Source organism: Syngnathoides biaculeatus, chromosome 20 (assembly GCF_019802595.1).
Source record: "Syngnathoides biaculeatus isolate LvHL_M chromosome 20, ASM1980259v1, whole genome shotgun sequence".
Taxonomy (NCBI): domain Eukaryota; kingdom Metazoa; phylum Chordata; class Actinopteri; order Syngnathiformes; family Syngnathidae; genus Syngnathoides; species Syngnathoides biaculeatus.
The window spans coordinates 11,992,880-12,010,909 of NC_084659.1; positions in this window are offsets into that span (position 1 = coordinate 11,992,880).

An 18,030-nucleotide genomic window follows, 5' to 3' on the forward strand; every position below is an offset into this window, starting at 1 on the left:
ATTCCATGTGTATGTATATATATAGATATATATATTATATATATATTTTATATAGCAGAGAAAATAAGTATTTAACACCCGGCTATATTGCAAGTGCTCCCACCAAGAAATCATGGAGGGGTCTGAAATTTTAGCGTAGTGCATGTCCACTGTGAGAGAGATAATCTAATCAGACAAATCCAGAAATCACAATGTAGGATTTTTTTAATGAATAATTTATTTGTGTGATACAGGCAATTAAGTATTTGACACCTGTTATCAGCTAGAAAGCTGACACTCAAAGACCTTTAGGCCGCCTTTAAAGTCCACCTCCACTCATGTATTACCCTGAATCATTTGCACCTGTGTGAAGTCGTTGCTGCATCAAGACACCTGTCTACCCCATACAATCAGTAGACTCAAACTTGTAACATGGCCAAGACCAAAGAGCACTCCAAAGACACCAGAGACAAAATTGTAGAACCCCACAACGCTGGAACGGCCTGCGGAGAAATTGCCTAGCAGCTTGGTGAAAAAAGGTCCACTGTTGGAGAATCATCAAAAAATGGAAAAAGCTAACATGCCGGCCAATCTTAATTGGAGTACAGCCCAATGCCAGATATCACGCGTGGGGCTCAGTAATCCTTAAAAAGTTGAGGAATCTCCCAGGACTACATGACAGGACTTGGTCAATGACTGAAAAGAGCTGGGACCAACCGTTTCTAAGGTGACTGTTGGTAATAGACTAAGACTTCATAGTTTGTATCATGCATGGCACGGAAGGTTCCCTGCTTAACCAGCTCATCAAGGCCCGTCTTAAGTTTGCCAATGACCATTTGGATGATACAAAGGAGTCATGGGAGACGTTTTGTTTGGTCAATGGGACCTAAATGGAACTTTTTGGTCAGAATTCCCACTCACCGTGTTTGTAGAAAGATGATGATGAGTTCCCTCATAAGAACACCACCCCTACTGTGAAGCATGGGTGTTTTTTCTGCACATCATCCAGACGACTCACTGTTTTTAAGGATAGGAGATGACCGCAGCCATGTATTGTTAAGATTTTGGGGAGCACCCTCTTTCCTCACTCAGAGCATTGAAGATGGGTCACGCTGGGTTGTTCAACAGACAATGACCCGAAGCACACAGTCAGGAAAACCAAGGAAGGCTCCGTAAGAAGCATATCAAGGTTCTGACTGGCCGACCCAGCGTCCAGACCTAAACCCAATAGAAAATCTTTGGAGGGAGCTGAAACTCTGTGTTTTCTCAGTGACAGCCCAGAACCTGTCTGATCTAGAGAAGATCTGTGTGGAGGAGTGGGCCAAATCTCTCCTGCAGTGTGGCAAACCTGGGAACAACTACAGAAAATGTTTGACCTCTGTAATTGCAAACAAGGCTACTATAGAACCACATAATAACATTGTTTTTCTCAGGTGTTCAAATACTTATTTACAGCGTATCACAAAAAATAAATCATTAAAAAAGCATACATTGTGATTTCTGTTTATTTCTTTAAGATGATCTCTCTCACAGTGGATGTGCTCTGACGAAAATTTAGTTCATGCGATGATTTGATTTCTAAGTGAGAGAACTTGCAATATACCAGGTTGTTCAAATACTCATTTTCTTCACTATCTACTATCTATCTATCTATCTATCTATCACTATCTATCTATCTATCTACTATCTATCTATCTATCTATCTATCTATCTATCTATCTATCTATCTATCTATCTATCTATCTATCTATCTATCTATCTATCTATCTATCTATGTGTTTTATATACATATATATGTGTTATATATAGATATATAAATGGAGATAGCTTGGGAATGCTTGCAAGGCACCACGCATAACTGAACACGTTTCTTCCCCCTGTTGAGTGACTTTCACTATCTCCGGTGGTATTCCTTCTTCACATGGAAAGCCTGCCCAAAAAAATAATAATAATCGTTTGCCGCTGCCTGAACATTTGTAAACCAAATGCCACACCAAAAATCACACGTGTCAAACTCAAGGCCCGGGCGTCGATCCGCAGCCCACCACCATGATTTGCATGGCCCGCAAAGGCAAATTAGGTTTGCCAAATTCCATAATTCTCGGTTAAAAATTTCAAATAGTCATATCATCAATGATTTTAGATATTCACAACCATTTTTATGTTAAAAAAATTGTTGAAAAAACCATGACCCTTTATCTAATTCCAAACCCATTCATAAAGTTTATGTTGTAATATAATGAGACGATAAAGATTTTTATAGTTTCATACGGCCCTCTGAGGAAACCATAACTGTAGTGTGGCCCGTGACAAAATGAGTTGGACACCCCTGTGATAAACTAATGTGATCTTGTTAAATCATACGACAGCAAATAAGGGCAAGGACAGGAAGAAACGCATCAACAATCGCACATAACAATTAATGAACAGGATGTTCGTTTTGTGATGTCGCAGTGCCGGAAAAGATGAAGACCGTCATGCACTGGATGCAAATAGCAGAATGTTCTTTTCTGCAGCATATTTCATGATTCACTTGATGCATCCTCTACATAATTACTTTAAATAGCAGATGTCGTTTATAAAGGAGTTCTTGAGGTATCAAGAAAAATATAAAAATATTTTTGATCCAATACCTTTAAAGAAAACACTTCAGCAGGACATACCAAAAACATCATTTTCAACTGGTTTTGATTGCACATGCAAAAAAACACACCAAGCAAGCCAGAAGTTGAATGTAGAATCTTCTGATCATGGTCAGACACGTGAGCCATTGCACCACCAGCCCTACCCAAACCTGCACCTTCTTGCAAACCCATGTATACAGTTTTACCTGTCCCCACACCCCCAAATAACAGCATGAAAAGGCGACTGAGGGGCTTTATGTGACCCGGAATTGAACAAGGATTTGCATGGCAACAAAGTAGAGAACTAACCACTACGCGATCACAGCTTTTGAAACTGCCACGAAAGTAGGCGTAAATAGCTCTTGCCTGCAGTGAGAATGTTAACGATCCATGAACTGACCCGTTTATGGAATGCCGAGCCAGATCGTCTCGTGGTAAGGATGCGGTGATTTCATTGGCACAGGCCAAGTTCTCTCCGGGTCGTGACAGACAATTTGCCAAACTTGTTTGGTCAAGTGATGATCAAGATTGACAATTCTGTGATAACCTGTTTTAATTGGCAAAAACATCGACTTCAGCATTAAATGGATCCTCTATGCCAAGTGTTCCTCAATTTTTCCATGTACGTTTATTATCACCTATAATGTTTAAACGGTAATCAGACACACTCTGGTTGTCGCACTCTAAAAGATGTATTTATGTTTTCGTCTCAATGTACAAAGCATTGAACAATGCTTTAACGGGCAAATTATGGCGACATCAACAAACCCATGTGATTTTATGTATTTCCATAGTGTAGTGGTTATCACGTTTCCTAAACACGCGAAAGGTCCCCGGTTCGAGACCGGGTTGAAACAGGTGTAGTTCTGTTGTTTTATTATAAGTTGCTGTTGTCGGAAGGAAGAAAAAAGGAGGGAACACACACAAAATAATAGGAAGGAAGGGAACAGGAAATGATGAAGAGAGGAAAAACAGGGAGGAAAGGAGGAACAAGGTAGGAAGCAAAGAATGTATTGAGGAAGAAAAACAAGGATAAAATCATGGGTAAAGAGGTAGGAGGAAGAATCAAACACATTGGCAAAGGAAGGGAAGAAGCAAACAAGTATTGGAGAAACGAATGAAGAAAGTAAGGATGCAGGACAGGCAAATGAGATAACCGCTACATGGTAACCACCATGTTGACATGTTTGAAAAAAACAAAAAATCCTTGTATTCTCATTCAGGTCTGACTTCCTTGGAAATTTAAGCTCAAGCAAAACATAAATCAAAACAACATCTAGAGGAATTAGTGTTGAGACACAAAAACAACAATATTAGTGTCAAAAAAACTGCCTGGCCGCTCAGCTTGCTTTTCCTTTCCTTTCTCTCGTTTCCTGTCCTCTTGCCTTGAGAGAGTCTGGCTGCAGACACCTCACCTGACCATCCGTTGCCCGGGAAAGGGACACACACTGGCATGTTAACTGTGCCAATGCATTGTGGGTTTATTCTTCATAGTCGGGTCGAGTCCTTGTTAGGATTTGTGTATGCTCTCACTCTGAATGGGTGAAAAGTGTGCTGTGTGAAAATAAAGGCAGTTCCCGTTTGGACTCCCGGTATGTGAAGAATGATCCATCCATTTTCTAAGCCACTTATCCCACAACGGTCACAGGAGTGCTGGAGCCCATCCCAGCTCACACCACACAAAGACAGTGCCACTATGAGCTGGTTGCCGGTCAGTCACAGGGGACATAATTGACACATCACTGAGCTAGGAATCAAAACTACACTGCCCACACCAAAGTCGGGGTCGTACCACGACACCAATCAGTGACTTTCATTCTTGTTGGTTTTTATTTAATTGTGTAAACGCACCTTCCCCCAACTGCATGTTTGCCCTCTGGCAGTTGTGGTCAATGTGAATGTTTTATTTTTCCTAAGGGAATCTATTCATACTCGTGTGAATCCAAATGTCTTTAAGATACTGAGGTCTTTGAACCTGGGACCCCCCTCGCTCCCTAAGCAAGTAGAAGCATGCCCCTGCCTCGACTATCCAGCCAAAAGATGTACCTCTGATTTTTTTTTTAATCACGCCACTCGACCAGAATTGGAGACCCGTGGCTCTCGTGTCACATGCCTTTTTAGCACCGCCCTCGTTAAAATGAATACCAACAATTCATGGATTATTTATTGTAAATTGAGCACCATTTCCTTTCTTTTCTTTTTTAGTGTAAGGAATGTTTTAAATCAGGATGATCATTAGATATCTTTTATAACAAAAGTTTCATAGAGGTGTACTCTGGGGGCTCTGGGAGAGGGGGGTTCTAATTTTTTTATTATTTTTCTGGGGAGCTTATACAGGAAACAATTACTCTCAAACTCTTACACTCAGGAATCTCACAAACACGAGCAAATACATCACATGCAACAGATGAAAATGAATATTAAAAAAAACTTCCATCAACTTCACATAGCTGTATTATAAAGGAGACGTTCACGATGTTCATAGATTTCTCTTCACAATTACTGTCAAAACTCTGCCAACATCAAGAACATGGTCACCACGCGGCTTCTGCTGACACTCATTCACACTGCACAAAGCACTTGTCACCTACTCATGAAGCAGACGGACCTCGACGTCTCCTCCTCTCCAATTAGCGAGTTTATTTGAAATTCATGAAACCATTCAACACCGTGCCTCTGTGACTAACCCGCTTTGCAAACATTTAAACTAACTGATCTTCACCTTCTACTACAAAACAATGAAAACATGAGGAGAACAAAATGTGTACCTTCACCAGGAATCTCACAACAAGATGAAATATTTCGTCCCGCCACATGATAAATGGTGGCTTCAAAATAAGCATGCGGCCTACTTCCTGTGTTTCTCAGATCTTCCACCAACAATTCAACGGCATTTTCCCCCCGACCATGAACATTTTTAAATACACAATAACGTTGAAAAGACGAAAAAGTATCAATGACAGAGAAAGTGCTGGATTTCAAAATAAAAGTGAAATCAAAATAAAAGTCTACATCCTGTTCCTATTATAGCACAACAGCATCACACCCCTTACATGACCTCAATAGGAGGGTATATAATTGGCAACCAAGTCCGCTGACTGCCGACCCAGTTCATCAGTGTCAAAAGCTTGCACTGTATTGTCTTTCAAGTCAGGAGTGGGCAATTTTCTCCCATCTTTGAGGGGAAGGCTTTTTTTTTTACTCATGAGATGATCTAAACCCTCAATTCAGCCAGTCTCGGACAAAACAGCAGAAGGGGGCATCCAGAGTTGAACTGGAAGACCTCTTGATTCTGCAGTCAAATGCTCTACCACTGAAGCTATACCCCCATGTCTTCCTGTTACTTCTTAGTTCTGTAGACAATTCAATATTCATCATTCGTTCCAGTTGTGAAATGTGAATGAGTGAGAACTGTTTCATGAATACAAACATCAATGGAGAAATTATGATGATGACAAACTAAAGAAGTGGACATTTGGGATTTTCACCCAATAACTTTGAGTTTACACCTCAGTGACAATGAAACATTCCTACAAAAGCTGAAGTCACAAATGCTCGAGGAGTCAGCTCCAAACCCATGTATGGTCTTTTCCAGTGGAATGGGATGTGAATTTAAAGCTGAACCTTTGAGTCCATCAGATTGCCAAAGAAATGACCCTGATGTGATTTGACACCACAACCTTCTGATCTGGAGTCAGACACGCTTCCGTTGCGCCACAGAGTCGGTGACACAGAGCTTCAGTAGAGGTTAATCTCAAAATTAGGTTATATTGTTTGCAACCATTACAAGTTACTGACATGCCCGACTGGTGAATAGTGTCAACAATCTTGAACAGTATTTGTCTTACAGGTCAGGAGTGGGCAATTTTCTCCCATTTTTTGATAGGAGGTTTTTTTTTGCACATGAGATGATCAAAACCTCGATTTCATGCAGTTTCTGACCAAAACTTTTGAGGTTCTGCTCTCTGTGCTTCATGAAGACTTGGCTTTGTGGAAAGTGCTGAGGCCACCATCACGCTCCCGGCATTCAACCTCCTTGTGCGGGCCGTGTCGCTCAGCTAACACGGAAAACGAAAGGCATGGAATACGCTTGGTATATCAATAGAAATGGCGCATGAACGTTACACAGCTCAGCACACACTGCAGCCTACTTTTAGAGTTGCTGATTTGAACTGTAAGCCGTTTTATTCACCACATGAGTTCCCCATAAGTTTGTCGCGCATGTTTGCAAATGTGCAGAAGTCAGAAAATGAAAAAAGCAGCAACAGATGAGCTTGTGTGGATGAGTGGTCAGGTCCTGGGCTTGAAATCCATTGCGGTCTCCCTGTGTACTTTTGAAACCTGCCACAACGCAATCATAAGACTTTGTTTGGGATCAGTCCAGGTCAGTGGTGTGTTCTGGAGAATATTTGCCTGTTACGATGCGTATCAACAAATACATTTTAGCATTACTGCTACTATAGTTTTGCATGATAAAATCAGCAAATATAAATATAAATACAGCAGCATCAAGGCGATACAACACATTCAGCGACGCTACCAGACAATCAAACATGAGAAGAACACACACCAACAACAATATGCAAGACAATAAAAACTTACAGACAATCTGATAAAACAATACAATCTAGAACATACACGCCACTATTAAGATTACGATCTAGGCAGATGATAGGGACAATCTGACAACCAGCCTTATTAAAAAAAAAAAAAACAATCCACAACATGATGATGCCAAACAGATACTAGAAAACAATATGTGATGCAACTCTACACTGTATGTTAGTGTGTGTGGGCCACACACCCCGTTTGTGGTTTATCAGAACTATCTGGAGGAGAGAATCTAACCAAAAATGAGCAGGGAAAAGGTTTCTCTTCAGTGAGCCTTCTCATTTCATTTGCTTTTTTCACTCAAAGAGAAAATTCCATCGTTTACGTCAGTGTTACATGTGATATCATGTCTGGACTTTTTATCAGTCGTCATCAGAGAGGAGAGTGTGACATCATGTCATCACTGTCTGATATTGGAGCTGCTTCGTGATCCTCCAGTCCCTCAGCTTTGCAGTTTTTCACTTTGGTCATTGACTCGGGGCACATTTGCTTGAAGTTGAGAGCACATTTTTTTAATGGAAGGTTCCCAAAGGTTGAAAGACATTCATTTATTTTTATTGGGAAAATGGATTTGATTTACTGGTACACAAATTGAGTCATACTTATTTCTTGTTTATTAATTTGTTATTTATTAAGATTGGTGGCACGGTGGTCAGTTGGTAAAAACATTGGCCTCACAGTTCTGAGGTCCCGGGTTCAATCCCGGAACCCGCCCTGTTGTGAAGTTTGCATGTACTCTCCCTGCCTGCGTGGGATTTTCTCCGGGGACTCCGGTTTCCTCCCATATTCCAAAACATGTAATATTAATTGACCTCTAAAATGCTCCTCAGTGTGATTGTGAGTGTGTCTGTTGTACTGTCTCAATGTGCCCTGCAATTGGCTGGCAACCAGTTCAGGTTAGCCCCGCCTCCTGCCTGTTGACAGCTGTATAGGCTACAGCACTCCCGCGACCCTGTGAGGATAAGTGGTGAAGAAAATGGAATGAATGAATGGTGGATTTGTTTAAAGAGCACAAATACACTTTGCAGTCTACTACCCCAATTCCAGTCTCATTCATCAATTATTTTGCTCATTTGATGATGCTATCACTAAAACATTGGACAAAATCCATAATGTTGAAAGTATAGGTCTTCATGGTTCATATTTAAAAAACTTTTTTTGCTTGGATTTTTGTTTTGGCTCAATATTTTTTCTTGAAATTAAAAAAAAAACAGCTTACTTGAGTTACCAACCACGTTTTTGTTTAATTTGGTATTTTATCATACATTGCTGACATATATCATTGCACCACATGAACAACATCGATTACCCAAAATTATGTCAATTACTTATTTAATATGTGGAATAATCTATTTATTTGGGTGTCATCATTAAAATCATATGAACATGGTGGCCGAGTGCCACATCTTGCAGGCCTCATCATGAAACAAAAAAACTGTCAACAATCATCACCAAAATTTTCTCTGGACTCTTGACAACTTCAACCTCTGAAAGTATTACAAACAATCACGCACAATTTTGAGATAATATGGACCAAATAAGGGAAGAAGAGTGGTGCACTTGTCCGTGCGTTGGCCTTGACAGTTCCGAGGGAGCGAGTTCAAATCCCAGCACCGGCTGGTGTCAAGTCCTACATGTTCTCCCCGTGCCTACGTTGGCTTTTCTCCAAATTCTGCCGTTTCCTCCTCCTCATGTCCGAAAAACACTAATTGCCCCTGCACGGGTTTGTGAGTGGTTGTTTGCGTCTCTGCGCCCTGTGATTGTCTGGCAACCAGTTCAGAGTGTACGCGCCTCCTCCCTGACGATTGCTAGAATTTCGCTCCAGCAATATTCCCACAGCCCTTGTGAGGATAAGCACTCAGAAAATGGATGATCGGATATACCTTGAATGGTTACCTTGAGAAACATTGAAAGTTATTAAAACTGAACTTGTAGGAAGTTATTTTCACATTGTCCAGAAATTAGAGCTCTTCGTGTTACGGTAATTTTTTTCAAACAGATATTTTTTAGGTGAATATTTATTGCCCAGAATTTTAAGATGTTTTTTTTCGTGTTGGATTTCATGTTAAAAAAAATCCATGTTAAAAATTTGAGTCATACTCTAATGGTTGCCAATTATTATCCATATTCATGTTTTGTTATATATTTTGGTAATTTTAAATACTTTCTTGTTCATTTTGTATTTTTTGGAAGGTTAAAATGTTTCAAGATTTTTTGGGTTGACTCTTTCAGGTCACTACATTTAAATATAATTCAACCGGGTGATGCGAGTTGCTGGTCCTGCTGATTGACGGTACATAGCAACAATTTCAGTTGTGGAGAACTGGATTTGTGAGATTTGCCTGATCGTTTTGAGGTTTCCGACTTGGAAACAAGGCTGCTTGTGCTGCTTTCAAAAAAGAGCCCACGAAAAGCAAAAAGGTGATATTGTGCAACCCCCGTCGGGAATCAAACCTCAGTCTTTCACGTGACAGGCAGAGATACTGTCCACCATACTAAGAGGAGACTCTGTACTGAACTTGTTTCCTGGTGTTTTTTTTAGACTTGTGAAAGGTCCCTGTTCACTCCCTGGTTTCTCAGCATTTAGTACAGAATTATGTGCTTTTTTTGGCTCTTTTGAAACATATGGTTATGTTTTGCGGCATGTTTAGTTCTTTGACAGAGTTGATACCAGGCAACAGTTTCTCCCCTCATGGAGCTTAAAATATCTCAGTTGGGGAACGTTAGACTGAAGATCTAAACGTCCCTGGTTTTCAATCCCTGGTTTCACCCCATTTAGTACAGAGTAATGTGGTTTTTTTTGCACTTATAAACAACCTGGTTTTGTTTTGCGCAATTGTTTTGGTTTTTGACAGAATTGCAACCAGGCAACATTGCTCCACTCATGGAGCTGAAATATCTCAGTGGGAGAGCGTTAGACTGAAGATCTAAAGGTCCTGGTTCAATCCCTGGTTTTCTGCCTTATAAAGAATTCTGGGCTTTTTTTGGCTGTCTTATGAAACATCTGGTTATGTTGTGCGGCATGTTTTGTTTTTTGACAGAGTTGATACCAGGCAACAGTTTCTCCCCTCATGGAGCTGAAATATCTCAGTTGGGGGAACGTTAGATTGAAGATCTAAACGTCCCTGGTTCAATCCCTGGTTTCAGCATTTAGTACAGAATTATGTGCTTTTTTTGGCTCATATGAAACATCTCGTTATGTTTTGTGGCATGTTTTGGTTATTCGACAAGGTTGCAACCAGGCAACATTTCCTACCTTCATAGAGCTGAAATAGCTCATTTGGGAGAGCGTTAGACTGAAGATCTAACGGTCCCTGGTTTCAGCATTTAGTACATAATTATCTGCTTTTTTGGCTCTTTTGAAACATATGGTTATGATTTTTGGCATGTTTTGGTTCTTTGACAGAGTTGCAACCAGGCAACAGTTGCTCCCCTCGTGGAGCTGAAATAGCTCACTTGGGACAGCGTTAGACTGAAAATCTAAAGATCCCTGGTTTCTGCATTTCGTAAAGAATTATGTGCTTTTTTGGCTCTTATTAAACATCTGGTTATGTTTTGCGGCATGTTTTGGTTATTCGACAGGGTTGCAACCAGGCAACAGTTCCTACCCTCATGAGCTGAAATAGCTCAGTTGGGAGAGCGTTAGACTGAAGAGCTAAAGATCACTGGTTTCAGGATTTACTACAGAATTATGTGCTTTTTTGGCTCTTATGAAACATGTGGTGTTGTTTTGCGGCATGTTTTGGTTCTTTGACAGGCAACAGTTTGTACCCTCATGGAGCTGAAATAGCTCAGTTGGGAGAGCATTAGACTGAACATCGAAAGGTCCTTGGTTCAAGCCCAGGTTTCTGCATTTACTGTAGAATTATGTGCTTTTTTGGCACTTGTTCAACATCTGTTTATATTTTGCGGCATGTTTGGGTTCTTTGACAGAGTTGCAACCAGGCAACAGTTCCTACCCTCATGGAGCTGAAACAGCTCAGTTGGGAGAGCGATAGACTGAAGATCCAAAGGTCCCTGGTTCATTCCCTGGTTTCAGCATTTACTACAGAAGTATGTGTTTTTTTTTGCACTTATTAAACAACTGGTTATGTTTTGCTTCAGCCTAAGTGCAAGGGGGCCACGGTGGAGGTTAGCAGAGGTGGGAGTTCAATTGCAAGCTCTGTGGATGAGTATTTGCTTCCGAGGTTGGTGTCTCCCAACATAAGCGGCATGTCCACGTGGCGGAGTGGAAGGCAATGAAGGTAGAGAAGGTCGAGGGGGTCAAAGGAACGAAGCTCTGGAGTGTGGGGGAGGTGCAAGAGCTGATCCTACTTCCGGCAGAGATGGGAGGCAGGGGAGCAATTCTGGGGGCTGGGGAGTTTGGAACGAAAGCTCCCACCGACAAGTGCGAGTTCCATGTTCTGATTCTGGCAAAGGGGGTGATGGAAAACCTGGCTAGATTGAAGAACTGCACGGCCCCGGGAGCAGACAGGATCAGCAAAAGGGCATTGTTGCACTGGGACCCCCAGGGTGAGCAACTGGCACGGCTGTTCACGACATGGTTGGTCCGTGGAGTCATTCCCCGGGCTTTCAAGGAGTGCCGGATGTGGCTGTTGCCGAAGTCCAACGATCTGGATGAATTGCGGGAACCAACTGGGTGGCGTCCCGTGACGATAGGATCGGTGGTTCTGAGGCTGTTTGCGAGGTGTATGACGATGAGGCTATCGCGAGCCTGTCCTCTGAACCCCGGACAACGCGGTTTCCTTACTTACTCGAGTGGGTTTGCGGATAACCTGGTGATCTTGTCCGAGATCACCAGGAACTCAAGGTCTGAGGGGACTCCGCTGGCAGTTGTGTTTGTTGATTTTGCGAAGGCTTTTGATTCCATATCTCACGAGGATATCCTGTGTTCTCTGAGAGAACGCGGTGTCGATGAACATGTTGAGTTAATCCGTAATTCATATGTGGACTGCGTGACCAGGGTATCTTGTGTTGACAGCCAAACACAGGCAATACGCCTACAAGTTGGAGTGAAGCAAGGGTGACCCAATGTCCCCACTGCTTTTCAACTTGGCCATGGATCCCCTTATCCATGGGCTCGAACAGGCCAGATCTGGGCTATAATGGGGCGATATGTCTATCGCTACACTAGCCTTCGGTGATGATCTTGTGCTGGTGAGTGGTTCGAAGGAGGGGATGGGGAGGAGTCTGGCGATGCTGGACCACTTCTGCGACTTAACGGGGTTGAAGGTTCAACCCAGGAAGTGCCACGGGTTCTATATGGAGCGAGGAGTGGTGAATGACTGTGAAGCCTGGAGGATTGGTGGAACGCCTATACACATGATTCCTCCGGGTGAATCGGTCAGTTACCTAGGAGTGCAAGTAGGACCCGTGCATGGCGTCATAACACCTGACTTAACACCACTGATCCAGAGGTGGATCCAGAATATTGCCGAGGCACCTCTTCAGCCCTCACAGAAGCTGAGGGTTTTAAACTCATTCACCCTCCCGAGGGTTATTTATCAGGCAGATCTAGGTGGAGTGCAGGTTTCGGATTGATGGGATCGTCCGCCGGGCAGTGAAGCAGTGGCTCCATTTGCCACCGTCCACGTGCAATGGGTTGCTGTATTCACGATGCCGCGACGGCGGCTTGGGCCTCCTGAAGCTCGGCAGACTGATTCCAGCGATTCAAATCAGAAGAATCGCAAAAATGATCAGCTCCACCGACTACTGGACCCGCGTCCTGACATCCAAGCCAGTAACACAATCAGACTGGGCAAAGTTGTGGGTGAACACAGGCGGGAATTCGGAGAGTGTCCCTGGAAGGGGCGTGGGGAGCACTCTCCAGGAAGACTCGGGTGGGCCGCTGGTATGTCCAGACTGGCAAAGGGTCGAAAACGTAGTTTGGGCTTCATTGCAGGTACAAGGTGTGGGGGTTGCCAAATTTCGAGGGGACAAAACCAGTAACTCGTGGCTGGCTGATCCGATGGCTGTAGGGTTCCGCCAGAGATATTGGATAGCTGCCCTCTCGTTGAGGGTTGTAGATGAAAATTGTGAATGAAGTGTCCAGTGCTGTAAACAAATGGATTTAATGCTGAATTGGAAATGAAAGATTATTTTAAAAATATTCTACTAAATTCCTGAAACACTGAAACGGAATTTTCAAATTATTCTACTTTGTTCCCTGCTTGACGGTGGCGCTTGTAGTCTGCAGGATGGGATTTGAGATACGAGGTGGGGGGGGCTTAGAGGTGAGATCTGCAGCCAGACTCTCTTGAGTGCAAGAGGACCAGGAAATGGTGCAAATGTGCTTGTGTTACGATATGAACAAAATACAAGTGTGTTCGAGTTATCGTAAATATATTTATTATGGACTTGCAACAAAGCCAGCTCCTACACACAGATGCAACAGTATCTTCCTTGAAGTGGCCAAGGACAACTCCATCATAACCAAAGTATGTGCTACATCATCACCAAAACTGTACCTTTGTTCATTTCATCTGCTCACCCCTCCTTTTGACCTTGTGCGTTTTCTAATTAAAAAAAGAGTATGTGAGAGGCTGGTTCAGAACGTGTTTGGAGTCTGTAACTGGCCTGTCTCTCATGTCCTCCTGATCAGAAGAAAGAAGAAAGACTTGTCCGTTACTTGTGCAATTATTCCAGCAAGTTAGGTGATAAACCTAACAAAGTGCTCTGAGGATAATTTGTTCTTCATTTTTGTTTCTTCAGGGTCTCACATGCCCCTCGAACTGCGACATCGTAACCCCTGAATTTTTTTCTAGAACTTGAAAACTGCACTTTTCACAGTCACAATTAATGAAGAAGCATACTGCAAGAACAAGGCGCACAGAAATGAAAAACATGATCACTTGTCATACTGGCTGTTGAAATTTCTCGAGATCTTATCCTATTTCATTCTCGGGACGCCATTGAGTCCTGCTCTCCTTGAGAAGGATAACCAAAGTACAAAGAACAGCACATGACTTAATTCCTTGTCACAAGGGCATCAAGGGTGTTTTAAATGAAGGAGATAATCGCATATCTCATTGATCATTTGGCTGGCACCCAAAACAGGAATCATTTGCCTTCAACCAACACAGGAATGTTCATTGACACCTTTCCTTGCTGCAAGGGCCACCTTGAACCACTCATAAGCTTACTGGAGAGTGTGGCACCACAGATGGAATAGCTGTGCTCCTCCAGGAGTTGAACTTGGGACCTCTTACACCCAAAGTGAGACTCATACCTCCAGAGCAACGAGCCACATCAGTCACCATCCCCGTAAAGTTTCGCAGCCCTGCATGGTTGGGTCACCTGCCATCCACCAAACAGTGCCTATCACACTCCTCATCTCCGGCACTCACCCTGAAACCAGATCCCCCTTTGTCAACCCTTCCTCTGAGAAGTCTGTGGTTCTTGGTAATCCCTGGTTTCAAATTACAAGACCAAAACAGACTGGACTCATTGAACTATCACTAGATGGAGTCCTCGCTGGCGCTGCCACTGCCTGGTTTCTGCTGTTAGAGCCTCCAAAGACGCTCCACCTGCTGTCGACCCAGTGGACCTCTCACAAGTTCCACAAGAATATCGTGACATCTCACCAGCATTCAGTCAGGATTTAGCAATTGCTCTCATGAGTACGCTCACTGCGGAGTATGGCGTTCCTCTGGCAAACGAATCACTCATCATCCTCGTGCTAGGATGAGTACATCACGCCTTGGCGGATCACAACCAAATGAATCAGTCTTAAGTTCTTTAGTACACAAGTTCAGGAACAAATAACTCAGTTCACTTAAGTCTCTCCTATTCAGGACATTAACGAAGGTTGATGCCATTTTCCAAAGCTGACAAACACATTCAAGCAAGCTTCGATTATGGTCCATCTCAATCAATTATCATGATGTCAAAAGTTTCATTTCAATTCAAAAAGTGAAACTCATCGAGATGCATCATTTTTTTGATACATATATAATTTTGATTATTATAGCTTACAGCAAATGACGACTCCAAATGCACCACTTCTAGAAATAAAAATGTAACAACCAATTCAAAAGAAAATAAATTGAAAAGTATATTTCCAAGTGATTAATTAATATATGTGTGAGACCTGAAATCAAGTGAGTTTTCTACTACCACATTCATTTTTCTGATTACCACAACTTTGGAAAGAGTGATGCGCACACAATATTTTCAAACAATATTTTATTATGGTGGCACTCGACTCAACATCAAATGTGACAAGCGCCTCGTACAACAGCTCCTTGACGACAAAAACAAACAAAAAAAAAACTCAGCCGGAGACCATCTGTTCCCGGAAAACTGGTACAAGAGTCTCCTCGTTAGTATAGTGGACAGTATCTCCGCCTGTCACACGGAAGACCCAGGTTCGATTCCCTGATGTGGAGGAAATGTTATCCTTTGATTATCGTGGGGCTCTTCTTTGCGAAAAACAAACCAAACAAGGACTTCACGCGTATCAAGCATATAACATACAACTCCAGTTCTACACACGTCCAATGTGATTTTACACATATTAAATCAGTGATTGACATAATTTTTGGGTACGAGCTGTTGTTCATGTGGTGCAATGATACATGACAGCAATCTATGATATCCCAACTTGAACTAACCCATTTGGAAAATCAAGCAACGTGTATTCTTTTAATTTCCAGAAAACTTCTTGAAAAAAAAGTTATTCAAATATGGACCCATACACGACAGGGGGGGTGTGGCTCACACACATCACACACACACACACACACACACACACACACACACACACACACACACACACACATGCACACACAAACACAGACAGACAGACACACACAGCCACACAAAAGTTTCAGTTTTCATGTGAAAATATTTACCCAGGTCTGTGCTAACTCTGATTCAAATATTGATGTTTCTAGAACTGGCATGGGTGGTACAGTGGGTCAGGTGGAAAGTGCTGGCCTCACAGTTCTGAGGTCACGGGTTCAATCCCGAAGCTCCCTGTGTGGAGTTTGCATGTTCTCCCCATGCTTGTGTGGCTTTTCTTCTCACATCCCAAAAAACATGCAACATTAATTGGACACTCTAAATTGCCCCTTGGTGTGATTGTGAGCGTGGCTGTTTTTCTCAATATCCCCTGTGATTGGCTGGCAACCAGTTCGGGGTGTACCCTGCCTCCTGCCCGTTGACAGCTGGAATCGGCTCCAGCACTCCCCGTGACCCTCATGAGGATAAGCAGCAAAGAAAATGGATGGATGAATGGATGGAGAAAAGAGAGTCATCACCAACACATCCAGGAGGAAGAAGTCATCAGGTCTTAATGAGGAAATAGAAGACTCATCTTTATTTTCATGAACCAGCAAGCATGGACACAACATTTCTTGTCTGCATTTTACTCATCACAGTAAACACACACACTTGTTAGTGGAACACACTGGAGCAACTGGGGAGCAGTTCAGGGTATCTGTGTCTTGCTCATGGACACAACAGCAGTGAGTTTGGGTGGGGTCTTGAACCTACTGTTGGTTTCCCCATGGTGGCAGTCCAGCTAAACCATTGGTCCAGGTCCATTAATTTGGGTCGATGTAAAAAGTTGAAATCACCAAAAACATTGTCAGGCAATTAGTGTTAGGATAAAAGAAAAAAAATCATTGATGAAAGGCCTTGGCAAAAATTTACAGTTTCATGTTTTCTTTCTCTCTTTCTTGGTCCTCTTGCACTCGAGAATGTCTGGGTGCTCACCTCACCTCTTAGGACGCCCACCTCACATCTCAAGTCCCATCCTGCAGACCTCAACCGCCACCGTCAGGTAGGGAATGAAGTATAATAATTTTGTTTAATATTTCACCTTTCACCGAAACCATATTAAAACCAAAAATTTATTTTCCTCCCTCATTTTTTTCCAATTTCATCCATTTTTGAAAAAGCTCGATCAAGCCACGAGAGCGGCGCTAAAAAAGATCAAGAAATGTGGGTTGCCTCCTCCTGTAGAATCCTTCGAAAATGAGTGTCAAGTATTAACTTTTGTGGCTCGTTGGTCTAGGGGTATGATTCTTGCTTAGGGTGCGAGAGGTCCTGGGTTCAAATCCCGGACAAGCCCCTATTAGAGGTTTTCTTTGACAATTGTCACATGACATACTATGTGTCAAAAAGGTTGATACTTTCCAGTCAGTCACAAGGCAGTTGTGGTCGATCGTGACGGTGTGCTGAGAAAAAAAAAAAAAAAACATCAGCTGTATGTTTTTTTTTTTAACTTTAGTTCACCGCGCATGTGCAAACAACGACAGCACAAGAAAACACGCTGTCAGCGAGTCCCACCCTATTTTCAGCCCTCGCTTAAGAAATCTTCTCAAACATGAGTATGGATGCTGCCGTAAAGAATGCAAAAGCGGATCACTTTCATACGGAATGTGAGGCGGACGTTTCTTTCATGATGTCATTGTTGAAGTGCGTTTGCCTCACCTGTCAGTGAAGTGAATTGTGGAACGGCATCTTCGAATTGTTTATGGAAAATACGACACTGACATTCCGCCGAAAAGCAAGCTGAGAATGAGGAAAGTGAACGAACTCAAATCCCAATTGGCCGCACAGCAGTCACTTTTCACACAATATAGTTGAACAGCGAAGGCCACCACCATCATTTCCGGGTTCATCACATCACACATAAAAGAGAGTTAGTTGACTCGTTGTTCTAATCTTTTAAAAATAAATTGGGAATATTATCTTCAATAGAATCACTGTTGCTGTAAATGAGTACTGTGACACGGCACTGTGAAGCCATGGCTGACATGTGGAAGGACATCGGAGATTGTGAGTGTTTCTCACTGCAAAAAGGTGAAGC